We start from the raw sequence: 22,559 nt of genomic DNA on the forward strand, positions 1-22,559 counted from the left end.
ATGTTTTTATTTCCATGCTTCCTCTGACAATCTTCATTCTAATTATTTCAATGCTGATTTTAAGATAGAACTGCTTTAGAATAACAATTCAATTCATTAATCTTATATTAAGGATACCACAACGTCGTTTTTCGCTAACCTGCAGTGGTCCTCAGTAAAAGTCAGCATTTATCTATGCTTGCCGTGCTTGATTGTCAACTCAAGTACTGCTATTTCATACTGTGGATAAAGGGAAATAGCACTGATGTTCAATGTCAATTTGGGTAAATTCTGACTGTAGCCCTGAAATAGAGGAGTGAGACCTTAATGAATGACATGACTGGGTTTGAACAGATCAGTCCTTTGCCTGAGATCACTTTAGCTGATTTATTTGAAGTGAAAGGGTGGTCTGTGAAATAAATGTTATTGCTCCATCAAGTCTATTTTATCCCTTTGGGGAATAAGTTGAAATGTACATAGGTACTGTGGATTTTACTCCCACACCTATTAATGTCATATTTGAAACTCTTACAAATCAAAAGAAAAATCCTGCCTTCAGATTAGACAATGAGTCAATTAATTTTTGCCTGTTAAGAGCAGAATACAACCTGGAGGAACTTAGAGTGAGAGGATTCTGGGACATGCTATCACGAGCACTAGTAATCATTCCAAGACTCTAGGTGAATGAATGTGGAGTGCCACCTGATACTTTATGGTCCCTCCTTACTCTTCTTTTTTTTTTTTTTTCCCCCTCCAAATGGATGTTGCTTGTAAAGGAATACTATATTTTTTCTTTTTCCAAAAATGGTATAAAAAATAGTAAGAAATTATATTAATAATGAACAGAATATTTTTAGTGCACATTTACCCCACTTATAATCTGTGAAAACACGAGTATGAATATTATGACAGTTACAGAAGTAGTTTTCCCTGGGAATAAGTATGTATGTAACTCGCTGTGCATTTATTGAGGACTGAATGCCTGGTATTTAAAATAGAAAGCTGCTGCCATGAGGTCACTAGCTAAAGTTGTGACAGGAGTGAAGAAGACAATTTTTAAACAATTGAAATCTGTCCAAATTGATGGAAAAGTAGAAATTACAAGCCTGTCCTCATGTATCATTTGCTTCATGCTTTCTGATACTACTCACTGAATAATGAAGATGCTTGTTGACTCATTTGCTGAATTTTAAGAATGAAGCAAGTGTAATGGCACTGTTTGGCAGGCTGAAAAAATTCTGTGCTTCAATATGCTTTTGAAAACTTCTAGTATCATCAAGGCTCAATAGTGCCCCTTTTCTATGGTGGATGTAGCAAAGCAGTCTACCACTTCTGCGTTGGACTGAACCACTATAAATCTGGGGACTTACACATTTGGCTAGATCAGAGTTTGTTTGCAACACAGAAAGGCCTGCAATTGCCTAACTAAAATCCACAGAAAATTTTGGTAATTAATTTTTCAAATAATTGCGCTTATGTTGTCTGTACCTTGTACAGAGGTATAATGTTTCTGTCTAATAAAGGAAAAAAACCTATAAGAATCTCTCAGTTGCCTGGTTATGGCTTTACAAAGAACTTTAATCCTCCAGTGGTACAATACAGTAGTATATTTGCTTAGCTCCATTTTATTAATGGAATAATTCTCTCTTTAGAATAGTCAGTTATGTCTTTTATGGCATGCAAAGTATAATAGTTTTTAACTATGTTTTATCAGATTCACCTACAGAAAGTATCATCAGATTGGCTTTCTGAACTTCCCAGATGTAGTTGAAATACCTGGTTTTGTCATTAGAAGTTGTGTTTATAGCTTTTCCCTCTTTGCAAAGCTCCCAGGATGGATCCCAAAGGATCCAAGGATGGTAAGAGAAAACAAAAGTAATTATTAAAAAAAACATTTTACTGTTGGCTAGCTGTTATTGTTGTTGGGTTTTGTTGGCTTTACTTCTTTGTCTTCTGGGGTACTTGCACTTAGCAAACTTCAGGGGCTGACTGTACAAAGTAGTTCACATATTGGTAACAAGAGATTCCTTGCAACCGAGAATTTATATTCAAAGACAGTGTGGCTACCACTGCTCATGTTGTACATAGAATGGAATTTGACCTTCATGAAACAACTGCAAAGAGCCTTTGAAATCACTGCAATAATATTATTGGAAAACAAAGAGGAGCTGGAAAACAGTGACATTTTAGTGAATATAGAGGAACAGCATGTAATACTGTTACCTGTCCTATGTACCCTCTGTCCTCCATCATTTCCCAAAAATATGTTACTACATTTCTGTGCTATTTCATTTTTCCCACCTGGCACCTCTCTTAGTAATATCCAACCCAGATCTCTTTCCTTATAGCCACCTCATAGTCTTTTGTTAGAGGGCTTATCTGTGCTTATCTAATTTAAAGAAAAACCTCTGGCATCCATTAAATGCATTGTTGAAGACAGGGTGCTGAGTGAGGAGACCCTTGGATCGAGCTCATTATGGCCATTTTTATGCTACATCATGGACTAAAACTAAAACTCCTGCTATTGCTGGTTATCCTACAGGCATCTCTCCTACTGGCATAGAAGCATATTTTTTAAAGTGTAGTGCAGCTTCCACTTCTTCATGGAGAAAACCAGTGTATTAAGAATTTACTCAATTTCCTTGTGTTGCCATCCTAAGCTGCAGTTTTAGACCCTGGAAAGGCAAGGCCAAGGCTCGTACAGCAGGATTTCACACAGGAAACTGTGCCTTTCAAGGTGCCATTGCAACCTAATAATGAATGATGAAGAAAAGATTCCTTTATTCTGATACCTGCATCTCCTCAGGTCCATGCTGAAGGGCAGATCCCCTCTATGATGTGCAAATGAAGCGCTTTAAGCTAACATTTTACGTCAAATTTACTTTATTAAAAAGGAAGTTAAGTTCTGGGGGCTATTTCAGCAGTAAATTCGTGTGGCTTTGGGAAGGTTTTTTTCCGCATGTGCAATAATTCTTTAAGCTGCCCAGTTGCTCGCATTGCTGGTCTCTTTCAGGCAGCTGGTGGTGTGTCGCATGCACGCATCACATGGAGTTCTGATGTGCTTGCAAATTCTGTGATCCCCAGAGAGGCGTGGTCCTTTTTGGGCTGAAATGCTCTGTCATTGTGATGAGATGTTCTGCTTAGGAATTCAGGGCACAACGTAGACCTAGCTGTGGATCATGCCATTCCCCCTTCTTTTTTTTTGCATAAGTAGGGGATGTGATATGTTTCACAATGATATGCTTCATCTTATGTTGTCGCTCTCAGATTGCACGTGTGAGAACACAGCATCTCGAACATGATTTACAAACACGGATCCGGTGTCTGATGGCACTTTATTTGTGAAGGAAAAGGCATATGTTTGCCTTGTGGTGTGTGCCTGTAGATCAAAATCCAATGAAAAGTGTACTGACTACATCAATGATAGGCAAGTTACTTACAAAAAAAAAAGGCAAAATACTGGATGTTGTATGGAGATAACATACAATTTATTGATTCTCTCTCTATGGTTTCTGACTATAATGCACTTTATGAAAATCCTAAGCCCGTCTATTTTATGTTTGTAAATAATTGACTGAGAACGTTGTTCTAAATTGGATAAGTGGAATGAGATACATGCAAGGAGAAGATTGTACAAGTAATTATATGTGTGCGGTACATTTAAGCCCTTTTTGGCAAAGTTCAAATTAACTTCTTCATAGTGTCTGAAAATCAGAGATCTAATTTTGGTTTTAAATCTGTTGTCACAGCTATCCTTAGCTCTGCAGTAATTTGCATGTCAAGCGTACTGGAATCTCTGAGCACCTCCTTTGTGTGTTGTATAATTACTGTTAATACCTGATTTCACAGTTATTTATAGCCTTGATGTATTACTTGACTGTTGCTAATATCTCATTTACTATTCTGACCACCTTGAACAGCCTTCTACATGATACTTCCTGGAGCGTCGAGTCTTTTATCCTCTGGATGTATCTTCTAATTTCTCTCTGGCTGTAATACAGTCTCATATATTTGCTACAGACAGTATTTTTAGTTTTGTGTTGCAGGGTTCAATATGGATGCCAGGGAGTGTAGTAAGGCTAGTGCACAGACAGAAGATGGTGACCCTTAGTGTCCTAAAGAGGTGACTTTAAGCGACCACAGTTCACACAGCTTCCGGTTTCAACTAAGTGTATGGCCATTTGTATTCTGCTAAACTCAGGGTGCCACTGAAAGGCGAACTCCATCCTCTTGCCAGTGGCACTTATTTCCACCTGGCTTTTTGTGCTGGCACTTAGTTTATGTGGCTGCTTAACGAGCCACATTGAGGATTGATCCAGCCGCAAACTAATCTTGTATTTCTTCTGATTTGCTTTTGGGGTCACTTCCCTAATCTGCTTTACGATGCAGCTGTAAGATGCAAGTGTCAGCACAAACAAGGTGGAGGAACAAATCACCGAGGTCAGAAGGGAGGGCAGAAAGGACCACCTTTTTCAGTAGATATCCTGATTTATGCTGCAGGTTGAAGGTCCTGAGTTACACAGTCGCTGAAAACTTGCAAAAGGGAATGGCTGCCTTGCACAGGAACAAGAGTCTGCCAAAGAGGTGATTGGCAACATCACTGAACTTTAAATGGCAGCAGCTTCTGGCTCCCTGTTCAGTCTCTGTTGACAAGCTTTGTCCTCCATAGGGCAGATGTATGTGAAGGGTGATACCCCAGCCCTAGAATGTTGTTCAATCCTTTTGCGGTGTACCCCGTGGTACAGGGTACATAAAGGGCTCTCTGCAATTTAAACTGGTGTAACTAAATATCTCATAGAAGATAAGCATAATTACCCAAACCCCTAGGTAGAAGCACCCATAAGGTTTGCCAAACTAAAATTCAGATAATTGGAAGATCTGGCTTAGCACATTCTGAAATTGGCAAGTCAGGTCTAAAAATCTCTGATTCAGTCTTTCTAGCTCGGTGATTTGGATTTCCAGTTGGGAGATTCATTCAGCAGGGCTTAGGTATTAAACCAGATATATAAAACCCACCAAAGCCTTTGCCTCAGGGGCTGCCATGGGAGTTACATTCCTGGATAAATCAGAGTACCATCTGTACTGCCAACTGCGATGTGAGAGAGTTAAGCGAGGTTTTCTAAGCAACCAAAAACACCTCTCTCAAGGCTACTTTAACTTTTCCTAGATGCTCCCAGGCCTCTGAAAGGTATATTTCAGATTGTGACTCAAAGTTACCCAGATCTAACTTAACTGAAACCCTAGGCAGGCAGGCAGGCAACATGAAAAAATGGGCCATGGGTGATGTCTGAATTGGATAATAAATCCTAACCCGTTTATTAAAAATGGAACCAGATAGTTTTGACAAGGTAGAGTCTGAACTAGAGAGGGCTATTGGTGAGAAAGCAAAACAACTATGGTGAATGGATGGTAAATGAAGTTTGTAGCATTTAATTGTGCCAATGATTTTGGAAAAGTTGATCACGGGAGGCACTACAGAAGCTCAGTCATTGGGCAGTGGCAGATTATGTTCTGTCAAAATTGACTCCCTTTTGTGATACTTACATTAATTATCAGGCAAAAACTCAACCACAGGTAAGAGTAAATACACATCAGGAAATGAAGGGGGAAAACTTTCCAGAAACATTGTAATTAAGTGCAAACTAGATACTTTTAATTTTAGAATGTTTATGTAAATCTATACATGTTAATGGACAGAAATGCATGTCTAAATACCTTCAAGTTTGCCCTGGAGTGATGTAGTAATTACCTGGTTATGACTTGTGCATGTTAATTTTTGCAGATGATTTATCTGGTTTATCTGGCTTTTAAAGAGGTGATATTTTCCTTCTTTTTACTTTTTTAAATGCTCCTATTTTCACAACAGAGCACAGATAGCATATTTAACAGTGTAGTCCTATAATTATGAGTGAAGGGGGAAGCACAGGCAAGAGTAGACAACAAGAAGCAAGAGCTGAAGGTGAGGTAGCTACCCAGTTAATCTGTGAGGGAGGAGATTACGGGCAACAGCATGAAGCCAGCGCAGAGATGTGGCCAGAGTGGCAAGCAGAAAGGACACTGTCATCCACATAGCTATAGCCGTAAGTATTACAAAAGGAAAAGAAGCAATTACAGTAGTGAACCCTAACTGAATTTTGAAATACCTTTTACTAATGTGCAGTAAAGGAACTACATCTTTACCTAAACAATTGGGGCACGCTCTGGATGTGTCCTGCTTACCTGCTTGAAGAGAAACACATATCCAATGACAAATTTTGGTTTACAAATTTGCAAATAAGACCTAGCCTAGAGACTTTCAATGTTGTAAGTACTTTTGTTAGTGGGGCCTGGGCTAGGCATGAAACCTGTCCATTGTAAATGTATTTGAGTGCCTTTTTTGTTTGAAAAGTAATTAAAGATACGGAGTCTATGAGCCTCCAATATTCATTGTTATTTACCTCTGAAAGATTCAGCCGGTTTGCTTTGTGATTGCTTTTCTAAAGGAAATGATGCATTGTAATCAATTTACTGTGTGCAGTTTTAAATATCAGGGGCATTTTTGTTGCCTAACTAGCAGACTCATGTAGTAAGGGATGATGCAGACATTTTGAAGTAAGGCTATTTCGAGAATTAACTTCTATGAGATTTCAGGTTCAGCATACCTCAGTACAGTATATGCTTTCACATTGTTTGCTTTTTTATTTTAAAGTTGAGCAGCATTTAAGGAAACAGCTAAGATGCATTAATCGAAGTATATTTTTGATATTTCATTTCACTCCATTGCTCTTTTTCTGATGATTCTTTTAAATGTGATAAATACAGAAACTATTGACTGTGATCACTTTTGAGTATTGGTGCTGTGTTTGAAAGTTCTTGGGAAGCTATAAATGTTTCTTTATTATCAAAATACTTATCTGAGTGTATAATTCAATTAAAATATCATAATCATCAAATGTTTAAAGAATCAAACTGCTCTATGCGCTAATTTGAAAAAGCAACTTTTTAAATGGAACTCCATGTAGCTTTTGTAGATACTTAGGCCTCTCTTCACTGTTGGTTGAGTTTATTTAAAGAGCTTTTCTAGTCACCTTTGAACCCAAATGATTTCTCCAGATGTACAGAAGTGAACAATGTAAAAATCTTGCTGCTTCAGCAGAACAAGATCCAGCTGGCAGGGAACTGGATCTGCAAGTCATTGGTTACAGCTGTGTTTCGATTTATGTGATGGTTGAAAAAATAAATTACTGGATTAAATGGCTAGAAAGAGGACTCTTTGTTTAGCCCTTGTGTGGGGACTGAAAGTGTTTATGGTGCTGTTTTCTACAGAGCCTTTGCAAAGTAAGCCGGACAAACAGACTTATTCAAAACTTCTCTGAAATGTTGCACATTCAGCTTTATTTCTTTACAGAAGAAACTGTATGTTTTTGTGTAGTGCTGTCAGCCAGCAACCGTTTTTAAGGTCTCTTAGCCTTTGAGGGTGACGGTAGCATCTTAGCAATGTCTTTTAGGCATTGTAGTTTATCACTGGAAAGCAGTTTCCTTTAGTTAAAGGTTTTAAAATGCATTTCTTGGCATGCACACAAATACATGTAGGGACTCTGTCAAACTCATAACTTCTTAATGGGTTTAATATTTCAGCTTTGTATACCACTTACCTTTTGCTCTACATAATAATGCTGATGTAATTGTAAATCAGGTTCACATTAATTTACAGAGCAGGCACAATGAAATCAGAAACTAATGCCAAGTGTTTGGATTATCATGTATCTTATTTTAATGTTCTAACGACGTAGGTGAATAATTTCTTCAAGACGGTGATTATGTCTTATTATCTGATATCCTGATTCTGCAAAGATTTACATGCTTAATTTTACTGAACAGTTCCACTGTCTTTGCTAGGGCTGCATGGTTCGCAGAGCCCATCACAGCTGTGTTAGCTATTTTGCTAAGAAATGTGTTATTAATAATTGTTTTTAAATTCTTCGCAAGGGTATGGTCCTGTGAAATCCCACGAGCTCCTTTTTCTGCTGAGGGTAGCTTGGGCTGAAGGGCTTGAGATGTAACTTCTTGCAGTCCTGACTCCACTGAAGTCACCGGGCATTTTGCCACTGACTTGTCTCTGGCTACAATTTCACCTTTAGAGCTGGATTTTAATGTTTTTACTTATAACAAATATCACAAGACCCACAAGTAATTTCTTCTCTTAAGTAATGCAACTCCTTGGGAAGTGATAGGCTATCAAATGTGAACAAAAGATTTGCTATTACACCAACAGTAGTTTTAAAGGCTTCTTGCAGATGCTACAGAAAGATAAATAACAGCATATAACTTTCAGTCACGACAGACAGTGAGCATATAGTGCAGTTTTTAAAGCTTTAGCTGGCTTTCAGCGTAATAGTTTGCAAAGCCGGGAGCTTTTCAGCACTTATATCTGTTTATTCAGCAATATTTCCTAGCAATTATTTTAGGCTGACCATTTAGTTTCATTTTACAGTCATAAAGCAGTCAGTAGCTGTAGTCAGGTATCAGTTACTTTCTATTTATTAAAACATTTCTGAAACAGTGTATAAACATGGAAAATTATGGTTATGATTAGATCATATTTGTTGTGCTATCAAGATCTAATTACTTTTCTAAAAACAGTTTGCACAAATCGTTTTCAAAGGATTGCCTTTATAAAATCCTACAAAACGCTGACCAAGGAGAGCTAAATACCAGAACAAGAGTTCTTTTCCAAGGCAAAAATGAAATCAAACAAGTTGGCCAAGTTCCATCATAAGCCACCCTCAGAAATACCAGAGAGAGGCTTAAAATATTTTACATAGATTATTTCCCCTCCCCCCTTTTTGATTGTTGTCCCCGAGCAGCATTATTACATTAAGAGCCATGCGACAGAAAGTCATGGTGATGCAGAATAAATAACCATAATGTATCAAAAGCAGACAAAGGTGTGATTGATTTGTCTGGAATTGGCAGACTCTTTCGCTGTGTCAGGCTGTTTCTTTGATCAATGAAGGTATAGCCTCTGACCCTTAAAAAAAAATCAATGAGATTGATTGAAAGGAGAGAGAGAGAGCTATGAGAATGCAGCATAGCTTTAACCTTCACTGTCTAGAAAATATAAAATATTCTGGTTTTGCAGGCATTGAACCTGCTATTATGTATTTTCTTATTAAAATGACTTGCTTTCCCCAGCTTGCTTTTGAAACCTCTTAAAACAAGGCTGTAGAAGTAACGTGTCCGAATGCTTCTCACAGATGTTTATCTTCAAATTGCATTGTTAGGAAAATAGTTGTTTGGTTTGGTTGTTTATTTTTTTTCTATAGCAGAATTCTGTACATTCTGTTTGCAATAGGTACAGAATGCATTTAATTTCCCTTCATAAAATCTGATTCTGATTTGACATATACATATCCAAGAATCGGTACTCAGAAAAATAGTTCAGATCATTTCAGAGACAATATTCATACGAATAAAGTTACTTGAGTTGGCCTATTTGCAGGGTCATAACCAATTGTGATCTCAACAATAGCATGAAACCAGCATGGGAATAAAAAACATATTTGGCAATCTTTTTCCAACATAGTCTTGCATTTTTATCAATTTTTTATATATCTCTATATACCTATACACGTAATTAGTAAGGGAAGAGTAAAAATGTCATACTGGAAGATTTATGAAGCAGGATTTTTAAAATAGTACTTGGCACTTTATGTCTGTCTTACTGAACGGACTGCAAATGCAAACTTCACTGTTTAGTCAAAAACAGTTTTATGAACAGTTGGAACTTTAGTACCAGGCCCTTCCTTCACTTTGTGCTGAGGATGTATTAAGCAGTAACACAAAACAATTAGTGAAGTAGGTATAAAAAGTGATCCTAAATAGAAAAATAAATTCATTCGTTTTTTTGTGCTTTTGAACCTTAAGGAAACATAGGGCAAAAAAAGAATAAATATTATCTTAGTGGTTAGTTTTCACAAATAATTACTCTTTCAATTGAAAATGTCAGTGAAATCAACATCTATTGAATTATATTCATATACTCTCAAAGTAATTCAGACTACAATAATTTTTGTTGTCATATGTCTATGTTTTAATAAAGGTCAGGTAAATTGGCAAGTCAGCAAGGAGACAGTAAAATAGCATTTCTCGAGTAAGGAGCTTGCAGAGGGAGAGAAGGATATTGCTTTTTCTCTGTATTTTTATTTGTGTGATTTCCTTTCTGTAACAGATTGTGTAGGCTACATGTATTTTTTAATACTTCATGATCAGGTGGGAATTTCAGCTAAGTTACAAAAGGCACTGTATTAAAAAATAAGGCAGAGTCTGAGTGTGCCATTTCTAAACAAGAAATTAAGAAGGTAGATTTTCATGATAGATCTGGGTCTAGATAGCTGTGGGATTTTTCTGAAGTCTTTATCCCCTTGCTGTTCATCGGTGAGGTGAGAAGGTATCGTGGACAATCAGAAAACTATGGTGTACACTGAGACACAGGTCACTCTAACAGTCTCATCCTACTACGCTGTTTAAATGCTGCATTAAAGGAATCTAATCCTTTTATTTTGATGGGTATCCCTTTCATGTGCACTGTCATGATGACACTTTTGCTCCTAGAAAAAGAAGAGGGATGAGGGTGTCGACTCCGTGTTGGAGCACACTGAGAATATGAAGATTAGAACTGAAAAATCAGAATAATGTTTGATATTAGTGTTAGGTTCTGATTTTGCTCCAGTAGTATCTAATTCTTGTCATCACATTCTCTTAACTTTATTAATTTTTATTCCAAAGAATCCTTATCTTTCATACAAAGTTAGTATGAATATTGAAAATCACCTTATTATTGCTAAGAAACAAAAGGCTCATCCTGTATTAGAATGGGTTTTGACAGCTGCCATCCATGCCCAGCCTCACATCTCCTCCCTCTCTGTCCACAAGCAATAATCCATAAAAAAAAAAAAAAAAAACTTTTCATCGTTATATTTTATTATTATTATTTTGGGGTGGTTTCAGCAATGGCTGCTGCTCTCGCTCCTTTCTCCGTGTACAATAACTGTGTCTTCCCAGCCTGGCTGTGAATGCTGTCCCCTTGTGGAGGAGCCCACAGTCCTCACTGCTGCCTGCCAAACCCAGCACCACCCTTCATCCAGTGTTATTTAAGGTGGTGTCTGGTGCGTTGCATTCATTTAGCATTACTAAAGGACAGAATTAAGGTTCTTTTTGTACCTCTTCCCACTGTCAGCTAAATCTTTCCCAGAAAAGATGCAAAACTGAGGTCATTTTTTTCCATCTGTGAGGGGTCAGTTACTGCAATAAAGTCGCTCCTGGCTGAGGTATAAGCCTGTTAAAAAGCACCTATGCTAGCAGCTGAATGATTTTGTAGACAATTTTTTTACATTTCCACTAATGAAAACAGCTGGGTCATTAAATGCAGCAATCGATCTCCAATTATAACCTGTCTTGGATGGCGTGGTGCCCTGTCCCAGCAGGTGCCCTCCCACAGACAGACCCCCGGCCTCTGCTGTGAGAGACCAATTTGCTGCCCCTGTCCCACACCCACTCCTAGTGCCTCTAGGAGCACAAATTTCTCCCCAAAATTTCATTGCTGTGGTATAGGGGCTAATTCTGCTATTTGGCATTCCCAGTGCTGAGGCTGTGCGTTCAGTCTCTCCAGCTGAAGAGCAGATCTGTGGTTAAAAAAGGTGTGGTTCTGCTTGGAAACAGAGGCAGTGTGTACAGACAGTGATGTAACCGTAAAGGTACTTGGATTTTCATTCACTATTATTATTTGACTCTATCAGTAGAATAAATCAAATTTAAGAGACCAAAATTCTGGATACCTGCTACCTAGATTTTTTCTTTCCTTCTGGGAAAATGAGAGAAGGATAGATGACAATTGCTGGAACATTTTTATGAAAAGCTTTTTGATCTTTTCAGGACCTGCACAGGAGAAAAAAAAAAGTTAAACAGATGACATTGAATCTTCATACAGCGAATAGTAATTACAGGCAAGATTTTAAAGTGGCTCTGTTCACATTCAAACCTGATAGTTGTTTTCTCCTTGCATCGCATGGGGATTTACTGTACTGTAGATGCAAAATGTAAATGATTGGGCAATTCGGTGAAATTCAGGCATGCATACAAAAATGTCTTTCTCACTTTTCACACTTACCTTCAGACTGAAAATGGATTTTCCTAGTGGTTGATTAACCAGAAATGAGTTGTTCCTAACTCGGTTGAGGGGGGAAGAGTTCTATAATATTGGATTACTGAAAGGAGTGAACAGCTTCAGTTTAGTTCAACTAGTCTTCTATTTTTAATCTCCAAGGAAACCGCTGAGTTGAATGTTAATTAAACAGCAGTCTTTGATCCACCCAGCCACTCCCAGAGGCATAATAATAATATATAGCAGCACACGTAGCAAATATATAATAGGTACCTTTAAAGTAGCGCATCTAGCCTTGCCATATTCACATTTGAGATGTTGCTTGCTGACCGATTCTCATATTATTTAAACAGGGAAAGGGAAAAAGAAGGGAAAATGCTAAGTTAAACTTTGATGATCTGAAAGGCAGGGCAGCAGAGAAAGTGTGGGTTCCTATTTTGAGGATGTATAAGGGTTAATGATTAGAAGAGTGGAATCAGGAAAGACCTTAAGCCCAGATCTATGACAGTGGTAATTGAGCTGATTGATTACGACATCTCGTTTCAGACGACTATTGATTTAATCTAGTCTGCAGTCCCATTGGCCCCAGAGGTGCTCCCGAGTGAGGCTCAGCACTTGAACCTGGGTACCCTTCCCTACTCACCGTCTGGATATAAATTTCCAGAATCTGCAGCCATTTATACTCTTCACTCATCTTTATGCGTTTATTCAAAAGCTTCTAATTTCGGCAGGCTAATGTTTTTAACCATTGAGGGGACAGACGCAGGGAAAATGAGATGGCACAGACTGAAAAGGGTGGGTTTTAAAAAGAAAAAAAAAAAGCAAGACAGAGAGCTGGGGCTATATGGCTAGTATTTGCATCTGTTGTTTCTGATTCGCAGAGCTAGCAAAGGCTGCTTTTGGAGGCAGTCCACAAAGCTGGGCTATCAGTAGGCAGTTTGCTGTACGTGCACATTCAATTATTAAAATAGTAGACTTTTTTTTCTGTCTGATAGCCATAGCGAGGTCATGACATTAATTTATCCAGGGTATTGTGGGTAACCATACAGAAAAAAAGCATAAAGGGCACAGATGCTGGAGCAGCAAAAAATGGATGGGTCTGAGCAAAAGGAGATTAAGAGGCAATGACCAATCTAATGTACGTATAGCAGTAAGAAGCCGGCATCCGTCACAGACTATTGATGGCAATAAGTATTTTAAGCCATGCTGTGCGTGTGTTAATTTTTTTTTTTATATACCTCAGTAAATGCTAAGCTGAATGCTGTAATCCTGTATTTTTTCGGCTTCCCAAATCTGATTTCGGTCTTGTTTTTGTTGTCTCATGCTTGGCGTTCTCCGCTCGCTCTCTGTCTCTGTGGGTGTGTGCCTGTCTCCGTCTCTCCCTTTCTCCGAGATTACAAACTTAATTGTCTCCTAATTGTCGACTTTCCTCCATCCTTTACCTAAGAAATTAATTACCATCATGACGACCGGTCATAAGCGCGTACAAACTGGGCTTAGGGCGTGTAGCCCGGCGTTTTGGCTTCCTTTCTCTACTCTGGGGCTGCGTGGTGTTTTCTTTTGGACCTTTCCTGCAAGCAGATGCCCTTCACGTTTGCTGCCGCCATCAGGTTGCCAAAAGGCTACCTGAGCCGGGACTGCGGTGTAGCGCTGCATCCTGGGACCTGCCTGCCCGGCTGCGCCGAGAGCTTCTACGGCAGCAGGCAGCTTTGAGAATTGGTTGGTGAATGGCGTATCACCTGTCCCCCCCTCCTCTGGTAAATAATTTTTATACCGCGAATCATAGTGGCGTGGTATTGTCTGGAAAAAATAATGCCCAAATACTGTTGGCGTAAAAAGGGAAAAGGCGAAAGATTGTCAACACCGTAAGTCATTAAAGTCCCTTGCCTTAAGAACAAAGGAACAAGGTAAAACTGCACACCGTAATTATGCTCTGTGGATTTTCATAGCCTGTCAGACAACTTGTGCCTGTGTTTCGGTTAACAGCCTTTGTGCTTTGTTTCGTGTTGTGTATTTTATATACCCATCTTGAGTTTCTGTGTGTCTTTGTGTATTCGATGTACGTGTATGTGTGCAAACTGCTCTACCAACATGGAGCAAATACCATACAGATAAATACACGAGTGTAGCTCAAACCTGCATTTTCAGTACTCGGCGTGGTAGTGAGGGTGTATTGCCATTGTTCTCTCGCAGCACTCCCTCTGATGCAAGCAGCTTCTATTTTATTTTTATTTTTTTTGATTAACAAGCCTGAAATAAAACAAAAAAGAAAACATAATTACTTAGTCCAGTTAAATACCGATTGAACTCCAGAAACTCACGATTTCAGCACAGTGAATGGTGATTCAGACCCTGGCAGTGTTTTGGCTATGAGACAATTCCTACTTATAAAGAGCACAATGAGTGGGGAGAAAAAGAAAAAAAAAGACAGCATCAATTTTGAGGAAGATTAATATTAGTCTTTTTAAAGTTCATTATTTTCTGAAGAAATGAATCCTTGTAGCCTTTGAGAGCTAGTGTGTCCTTCCCACTGGTATTTATTTGAGCAAAGGAAAAAATGAAGAAGGCGTAGAATAAACTCCTAAGACTGTTCAAGAATTACTGGCATTATTTCTCTCTACATCACGTGTGAGCCTGGGTTGCCTGCTATTCCTGAGGCAGAGGATTGAGGATGAAAGTCTGTGTGTCAGAGCCTGTTTTCACAACTGCATTTGGAGATCTGTCTTATTGATTAGGAAAAAAAGGGGGTGGGAATAGGAGTGTGAGGTGAGGGGAGGACCGACTGACTACTGGCTTATTGCAGCTCAAGACATTTTCTTCCGGAAAGATGTCAAACAACTGAGACACAGCAACAGAGGAAGTAGAAAGGTGGAAAAATAAGAAGAGGGACCCTTTGGAAGAAATGAAGGCATTCCTTATGAGAGCCTTGAGGCTTTTTTCTTTTTTTTTCTTCCAACATCTGACCCACAAGGGCTAGAGTGACAGCGTCATGCAAATGCTGCAGTCCAGCAGGTCTGGGAGAGGGTGGATGCTAGAGAGTGAGTTAATGTTAATGATGAGTGCAGTGAAAATACCAGCCGATACCACCCCCTCCACACACAACTGCTCTGAGTCAGCATCCGCCGCTTTGCCGTGCCTTTCTGTGCGTGTGCGTGTGTGTGTGTGTTTGTGCGCATGTGTGTGTGTGCGTGTGCTAGTGACCGCGTGTGTGCATGGAAGGTAAAGCCAGTCAGTCAGTGAGAAGCAAAGGTACGTTTGAGAGCAACTAAAAATCTGACTGATTTCCATCTTCAGAGCATCAGATGTATTCCCTAAAGAGGATGGGTCTATGCGATGGGGGTGGTATAATTATGTTAATGTCATATTTATAGAGGGGAGAGATTTTTCATTCTAATTATTGATTTGAAAGCTGTGGTCAAAATTGTTTGTTAAATCATGATCAGCTTTAAAAAAAAGAGATTGAATGAAATCTAGAGACTGCTATACATATATATCTCTCTCATATATATATTTTGTTTCGTTTAACTATTTTGTGTCTGAGGCATAACTGATTGAATGGTGCACAGTGACAAAGAAACGGCTCTTATATAATGTTGCATTATATCATCAGCTGAAATAATATTTTAAATGATCCAAAATGTTCTGAAATCTGAAGTATCATTCTGGAGGGGAGGGTGAAGGGCAGGGGTGGGGGTGGGGGGGCACTGGCAAATCTTTTCTTCAGCAGAGCATTCTGTACAGCTTTCTTGTAAATGGATGATTCACCTGTTCGACCAGCAGAGATTCTAATTCTTCCCCCTCTCTTCTCTTTTTTTCCTTTTTAAAGCTGAACGGCTTCCTGAAGAGCATTGAGTTTTCTATGCCAGATTCTGCTCCAGTGGCTAGGACCTTTATGGCTGCTGTTTCTTTTGCTCTGGGCTCAGATGAAGGAAAAAAAATTTAAAAAAAGCCACGGTGGATCCCGTCCCTAAAGCAGAAATTTTCTTTTTCATTCTGCAAACAAGGCTAAAGATCGGAGGAGAATGAATGCGAAAGTAATTCAGGATTGTGGTCGTGCCATTAAAATGTTCGGCTTCAGAGCGAAATTATTCAGGGAATCTGAGCATTTCTTCTTACTGTATCGACAGTATTTGAAAGTTATGTGTGCTTTGAGTAATCTGGTTCAAGTGACAACCATCTCTGCATGGCAATGTTTTCTACAGCTTATGGAGCGAAAGCCAGTTTTGCCATTGGAAAGGAAGAGGCTTTTGCTAGCAGTCTGTAGAAGGATTAAATGTTGAACGTGGGGAAGAGGCAAAAAGTGAATACACGCCCAAAGGTTATCCTGGCATCATGAATGGGTTTAAAGTACTCGGTAACCCAGGGCCCACCTGAACTGTAGGACTAAAAGTATAATGGGGAAAGATTTCAATTAGAAACCCCTTAACAAGCATTTAATCCTTCTTCAGGCATTAAGGGACCTCGACTAAAATTGTTACTGTACAAATCTGCTGGAAGCAGAATTTAACCCATTTTTAGATGCTTCCCTCTGATGCAGTATAATATGGCTACTTGCAAGATGAGGCAGTGAAGATTTTTTTCCTGTGTTCTCTGGTTTTTCTTTTCAAAAGTTAAGGACGATACTCTAAGAAAAGTCTGTTCAGTCAGCTGATACATTGTTCGAATGTATGTATGTGTCTTGCCTGCTTATTTGATCTTTTCTGCCCCCTACTTGAAACTGTAGTTTGTTTATTTGGGGGGAAGGAGGGCTTGTTGATTTGGGGGGTGACATTGTTTTTTGGGTTTGTTTGGGTTTTGTTTTCTCTTTTTTTTTTTCCTTTCTTTTTTTTTAAACAATAGCAGTGAAAGTTTTACTGACAGCGATTATGACTACTAAGCAATTCAGTTTATTGGAAGACGAATTCTACTGGATCATATCGGACTTTTCCTAGTCCCTGAGACCCTAACTTGTGAGGTTTTTTAGCAACAATCACAAGTCAGGCTCTTGGGACCTAGGCGGAGGGGAACCAGCAGCTTTGGACTGTGATTGTTTCTCTGCAGAATTTAGAAAACCAAAGGAACTTTCCTTGTCTGGAAGGGAAAAAAGGAAAATATACCTAACAAACAAACAAATAAAACCTGTTATCCATTGTGCAACATTAGGATGTTAAATATTTGTATGTTTAGAAAACTGGACTAGATGCCATGTAACACTGAGAATTACAATTTAAACTGAATGCCAGTTTGCACCTCTAAAAAAAAACCCAGACACAACTCAAACTCAAAACAGATACTAAAATATACAAAAGGCTTTAAATGATAATAATAATATTATTATAGGCAATTCTGATAATTACCACAAAGTATGTTTTCAGCTGTATTGTTACAGTATTAAGTTTTAAAACATAAAGCATAAACACTGCTGTTTGAGGCCTAGAAAACATTCATTCTATTGTTGTTTGAATAATGATTTCAGTCTACAGGAAAACTGTTGCTTAGCTTTTCCTGTAACACGGGACAAAGATTATTTTGTAGTTAGTTGCCATCATTTTTCTTTGTCTAAGTGAGAACACAATACGCATTTAAAATATTCTCCCATGGAATTTACATTTTAATCTGATAGAAAATACGGGTGTAAAAATCATGTTACAGAGTTTGAATCACTTTGCACACAAAATCACATTTCTTGTACATGTTCAATTTAAACTGAGTCGGCAATCCTCTAAGCACCGGACTCAACTTGCAGCCTCTCCATCTCTTTTTGCATTTTCTCCATCTCTAACAAAAACAGAGTGTCCTTTAGGTTGTCCCTTGTGTTAAGTACTTCCCTGACTTTGCATAGAAAGATTCACAAGCACACAAGTGATTCTGCACTGTTCATTAGTCTTGAACTTCTGATCTACAACACATAATTTTATTGATATTTCTTAATATTTTATAGGCAGGTTAGTTCTGAGTAATTTTTCTCTATTTTCTGTGTCTAACCCAAGATGCTGCAGGACCTTCTTGGTACATCAGACTTACTGAGACAAAGGCTTCACACAGATCAGGCATCTAAACTATTTGTTCAGCTCAGAAGTGGTATTTTGGCTGCAGTATATTTTTTCCACTTGTGTGGGAGGAATTGTGTTTTGTTGTAAGCATCAACACTATTGTTAAAATAAATTGTTCTTATCTGTTAGTATAATACTTTTTTCTTGTTGTCTTGTTTTCTTAAGAGACAGAAACTATGCGCTGTGCGTAGTTTTCAAGTTGCTCAAGATATAATTAGTCTTTAAATAGTCATAAAAATATTGCCTTAGCAATTACAGTGATGATACAGTTCCTGTAAATATGCAATTCTTTCCTTCATAAACTGTCAATCCCACATGCTAAGAAGACTCAAAAGAGCTACTTGCAAACATTCAGACACAGAGGTAATTTTTTAACACAGACGTGTTATTCAACATTGACTTCCAGTTAAGCAATATTTTAAAAGTAGATCTGAACATACCCAGCTACAATCACGAAGCGCTTTGGTGGCAAGTGACATGTATTGTGTGCAATAGTTTTCCATATTTAAAACTGTCTAAGATACTGATCAGATGAACAGGTATTCTTTTCATTCAAGCCATGTAATAGGATAAAACTGTATTGTGTGTAGGTATAAGCACGTCAGCATACAAATTAAATTATGTGTAGTATTTATCAAAATAAAAATCCTTATAGATTTGATCAGATATACGATGCACACATCTGTACATATTAAAGATTTTCATTGCTTTCTTTTTTTTTTTTTCTGAATCAGTAAAATGTACTTGAATGTGGATGGTTCACATTCAGCACTCTGGATTCATTTTGCATTTAACACTGTATGTACAATGGAGGTGAAACTTTAGTGTCAAACATCTGTCTCTGTCACTGTGAAGATTTCAAGTATGCTTAGCTCTGCAGTGAGAGCAAGGAGAAAATGAATCATTTGAAAGCCCTACCTGGCTTGCTTGATGCTACAGCAAAAGCAATAAATACGCTGTACTGCCCCTGCATTGCTACCTGAATTAGGATAACTCCATTGACCCTTCTCTGCCCATTGTACTCACTGCTGCCCCTTGCCATAGAAATGAAAAAGTTGGTATGCTGCCTTCCTTTTCCCCTCCTCCCTCTTCTTCCCCAGTTTCAACACAGCAAAACCAACCTCTGGTAGACATTGAGGTCCTTGTGGTGGGGCAGAGATGGATGGAGGGGAGGGAGAATCCCGCTCTTCACTTGGGCAGGATTCCCACCAAGATGTTTCCTTGTCCTGGGACTACGTGACAATGCTTACAGACACCACGCAGAAAGCAGTCTTATTTACACATTGACAGTACATGAAAGCTGTCTCTATTAGCACAAATAAACAGAAAGCATCATCCTTGGTATACTATGCTTACATATATATATACAGAATTTCAATATATTCTCATTTCTGTATGGCTTTATGTTGTTTCTGTCCAGAATGCTTTTAAATACTATTTAATATGTGATTTCGGAGTAATCAGCTTGTGCTACAACAAAAACAAAAAACCAAAACACAAGCTCTTGCAAAGGGGGAGGAAGGAGAGAGAGAGAGTGAAAATGATGCGTGGTGCATACAAAAAAGGAATGATATTAACAATTCGATGAATTCCTAGTTGGTAGACCAGACTGAGCCAGACGCATATATTAACGGCTGTCTGCTGCTGATGTGAGCCTGCTCAATGCGGTGGAAATGAAGGATCACCTAGTCTCTGACACCAGCTTATTTGTACGTTTTAATTTTAAAAAGGAAAATCACTGTTTTACATAAACATCTTAACCCCTGCATGATTTTCTTTCTTTTTTCCTCCCTCATATTGTTTGCTAATTTACTGTCAACTTAAAGTGCTGTTTAGCTACAGCCCAACAAAACATCAGTCAAAAAGCAGAGGGAAGTATTAGCTTCTCTTTTGTCTGCCATATACAATTAGGTTATTATTATGATAATTGTCTACTTTAATTTTTAGTCTTCATGGGAGATGCAACAATTTTCCAGAGCTTTACTTTTGAAGCATTCGAAGTTTCAACAAGATACCATTTCATTTTAAACCTAAACAAAAAAAAAAAAAAAAAAGCTTATGGCTTAAGCTGGCGTGATTCGATCAATTATTTTCATTTACCTGAAAGTCATTAGCACCTTAATATAATGTTACATATATGGGACAGGATTTCTTTTCAAACCATACAAATACTAGGACCCATTAATACTGTGCTGAAGACTGTTACATGAGTCAAGGGAATTCCAATCCAAGTTAATTACTGTTGGAATTAGAGGAAAGAATATTTTACTTGAAGTTGTGTTAGAAGAATCTACAATTATCACATTTCAGAACATTGCTCTATTCATTTGATGAAAAATATCAATGAAGTTTAACAGAAGATGTTATGCATTTCCATGGGTAATGAAAATCGGCACATTCATGATTAGCTAACACAACATTTTCAGTGTGTTAATATGCAGTGCAGGAAAAATTTCTGTAGGCTGTAAATGTAGCCATCATTTTGATTTGCCCATGTGATGGTTATGTTCAATTTCTGACTGGGTACTTAATTTCACACTGAAAAACAGTCATCTCCTCTCAGGAACAGAATGTAACCCACAAGGAGAAAAAAAAAAAAGACCAAGTGCTGTCTGATATCTAGAGCTAGGTACTCAGATAGATACATGTAATGGAAAAAAAAATCTGTAATCCTATAAAAATGGCAGCTGAAACTGTGTTGCTCAGTTAAAACTAGATTTAGTTTGTTACGTTCATTTAAAGTATTTTTGTCCAAACAACGTATCTGAGACATTTCTCACCTTGTTAAATTTTTTCAGTTTGGTGATTATAATAGGCATCTTCAGAGTTTGTTGGATGCTGCATCGTTCCATTCCTTGGCAACATTAGAGTTACTCCTACCTGGTGAGTTATATTCTGACCAGAATCTGGCTATATTAATTGGTGTGTAAAGCTATGCTTTATGTGCAGTGCCTAAGTAGCAACAGGTGGATGAACTATGGAAGCCTTAGAGAGTAAGTGAACATAAGATTATTAAGATTAACACTGATAAAATGATTTCATCTTTATAAACATCTTTAAGCTATTAAGTAGGATTTAAAATTAATCACAGAATCAACCAGTTGATTATAGACTAAAATATATCTGCTAGGTTGTCAGGATTGCAATTTTTACTCCTATTCCTGCTTATTTAGGAGTTAAGAATTAGTTGTAATTGTACAATAAACTAGACATGGTACTGATAGTTTGAATAATATGAGTATCCTATAGGGAAAAAGATAATATTCTGTACTTTTCTTCTACATGCTAGCTGTTACAGTGGGGCTGTGATTCTCTACAAGGAGCATATTGATTTATTTAAATGGCCAAGCAAATCGACAAGGATGTGCTGAGTAGTTTAGGGCCGGTAGTCTTGGTTCTGGGTGGTTTTCTTCCACTACCACCACCACACCACCCCCCCAACTTCTTTTCTTGGATGTGTGCGTGTCATGCATGGGAAGGTATGAAGGAAAAACAGCTATTCAGCAGAGACATGTCCCACCCCTTTAATTAAGCTTTTCCTGGGCTACGTAAAAGAACTGGCAATGTGTAAATCCCATTTGTGTTTTGGTTTGGTTTGGGTTTTTTTTAATTCTATTTTAACAGATTCCTAAGTATTATATGAAGATACCTCAGTGATTAAATGCGTATGAAAACAGTCGCACTAGTAAGTCAGTGGATACTGAAAGGGTTGGACGGCACCGGCACAGAGCCAACTGGAAGATTTATTTTTTCATTTAATTCCTTTCACCTAGCAGGCTCCTTAAGCATTAGGCAGGACCCAGTATGTGGCTAAGTTATTGCTTTAGTGTTCATCACACAAAAAGCACAGTCTTAGCATTTGTAAATTTTCTTCGGGGAGGTTTCTAATCTGGACAGCATTTGCGTTTGGGGATTACACCACAGTCTGTTCCCCACCACCTCCCCCTCTAACATGTAGCCCTTTCAACTTCTTCAAAGAAGTGGGGAAAAGTGGGTTCTTTTATTAATAGCAGAAAACAAACCGACTGCTGGACTTCCGTGGCAGAGCTCACATAATACGGCAGGGTGGGAACTGTAACAAAGAATGCTTCAATGCTCTAAACGTATAGTGAAACCCCATTTACATTCACTGATGGAGCTTAAAGTACAATAAGTGAGAAGTTTAAAGTAGGAATAAGCAGGGCCATGAAAAGAGTTCGGTGAAGGTAGATACTTCTTGAAAAGTTTAGCACAGGATTTAATTTCAAACTCAAGTCTTTCCTCACAGAATATATTTCTTCATAATACATCCCTTTACTCAAAGCATCTCCATCAGATAAAGGTAAATCAGATGAAGAGAGTATCTTCAATGCATAAAGAACTAAACCTAGTTTATCCAATTTATACAATGATTTTCATATTAGTGA

General features: G+C 38.2%; 1 protein-coding gene across 13 annotated transcripts in view; it reads left to right on the forward strand.

Annotated features, from left to right (window-relative positions):
* LOC309441175 (uncharacterized protein) overlaps positions 1-22,559 on the forward strand; it is a 262,238-nt gene that overhangs the window by 220,565 nt on the left and 19,114 nt on the right. For 10 of the 13 annotated variants that reach the window (XR_014184330.1, XR_014184331.1, XR_014184332.1 and 7 more), the window contains one exon: positions 15,948-18,913. The exons of 2 other annotated variants lie outside the window; for them this stretch is intronic. The gene's annotated coding sequence lies outside the window, so the exon portion shown is untranslated. Of the gene's footprint in view, positions 1-15,947; positions 18,914-20,968; positions 21,037-22,559 lie in introns of those variants that run through there. One more of the 13 variants, XR_014184329.1, reaches the window with a different exon arrangement.

This window comes from Streptopelia decaocto (genome assembly GCF_964273445.1).
Source record: "Streptopelia decaocto genome assembly, chromosome: 1".
NCBI classification, from domain to species: Eukaryota; Metazoa; Chordata; class Aves; order Columbiformes; family Columbidae; genus Streptopelia; species Streptopelia decaocto.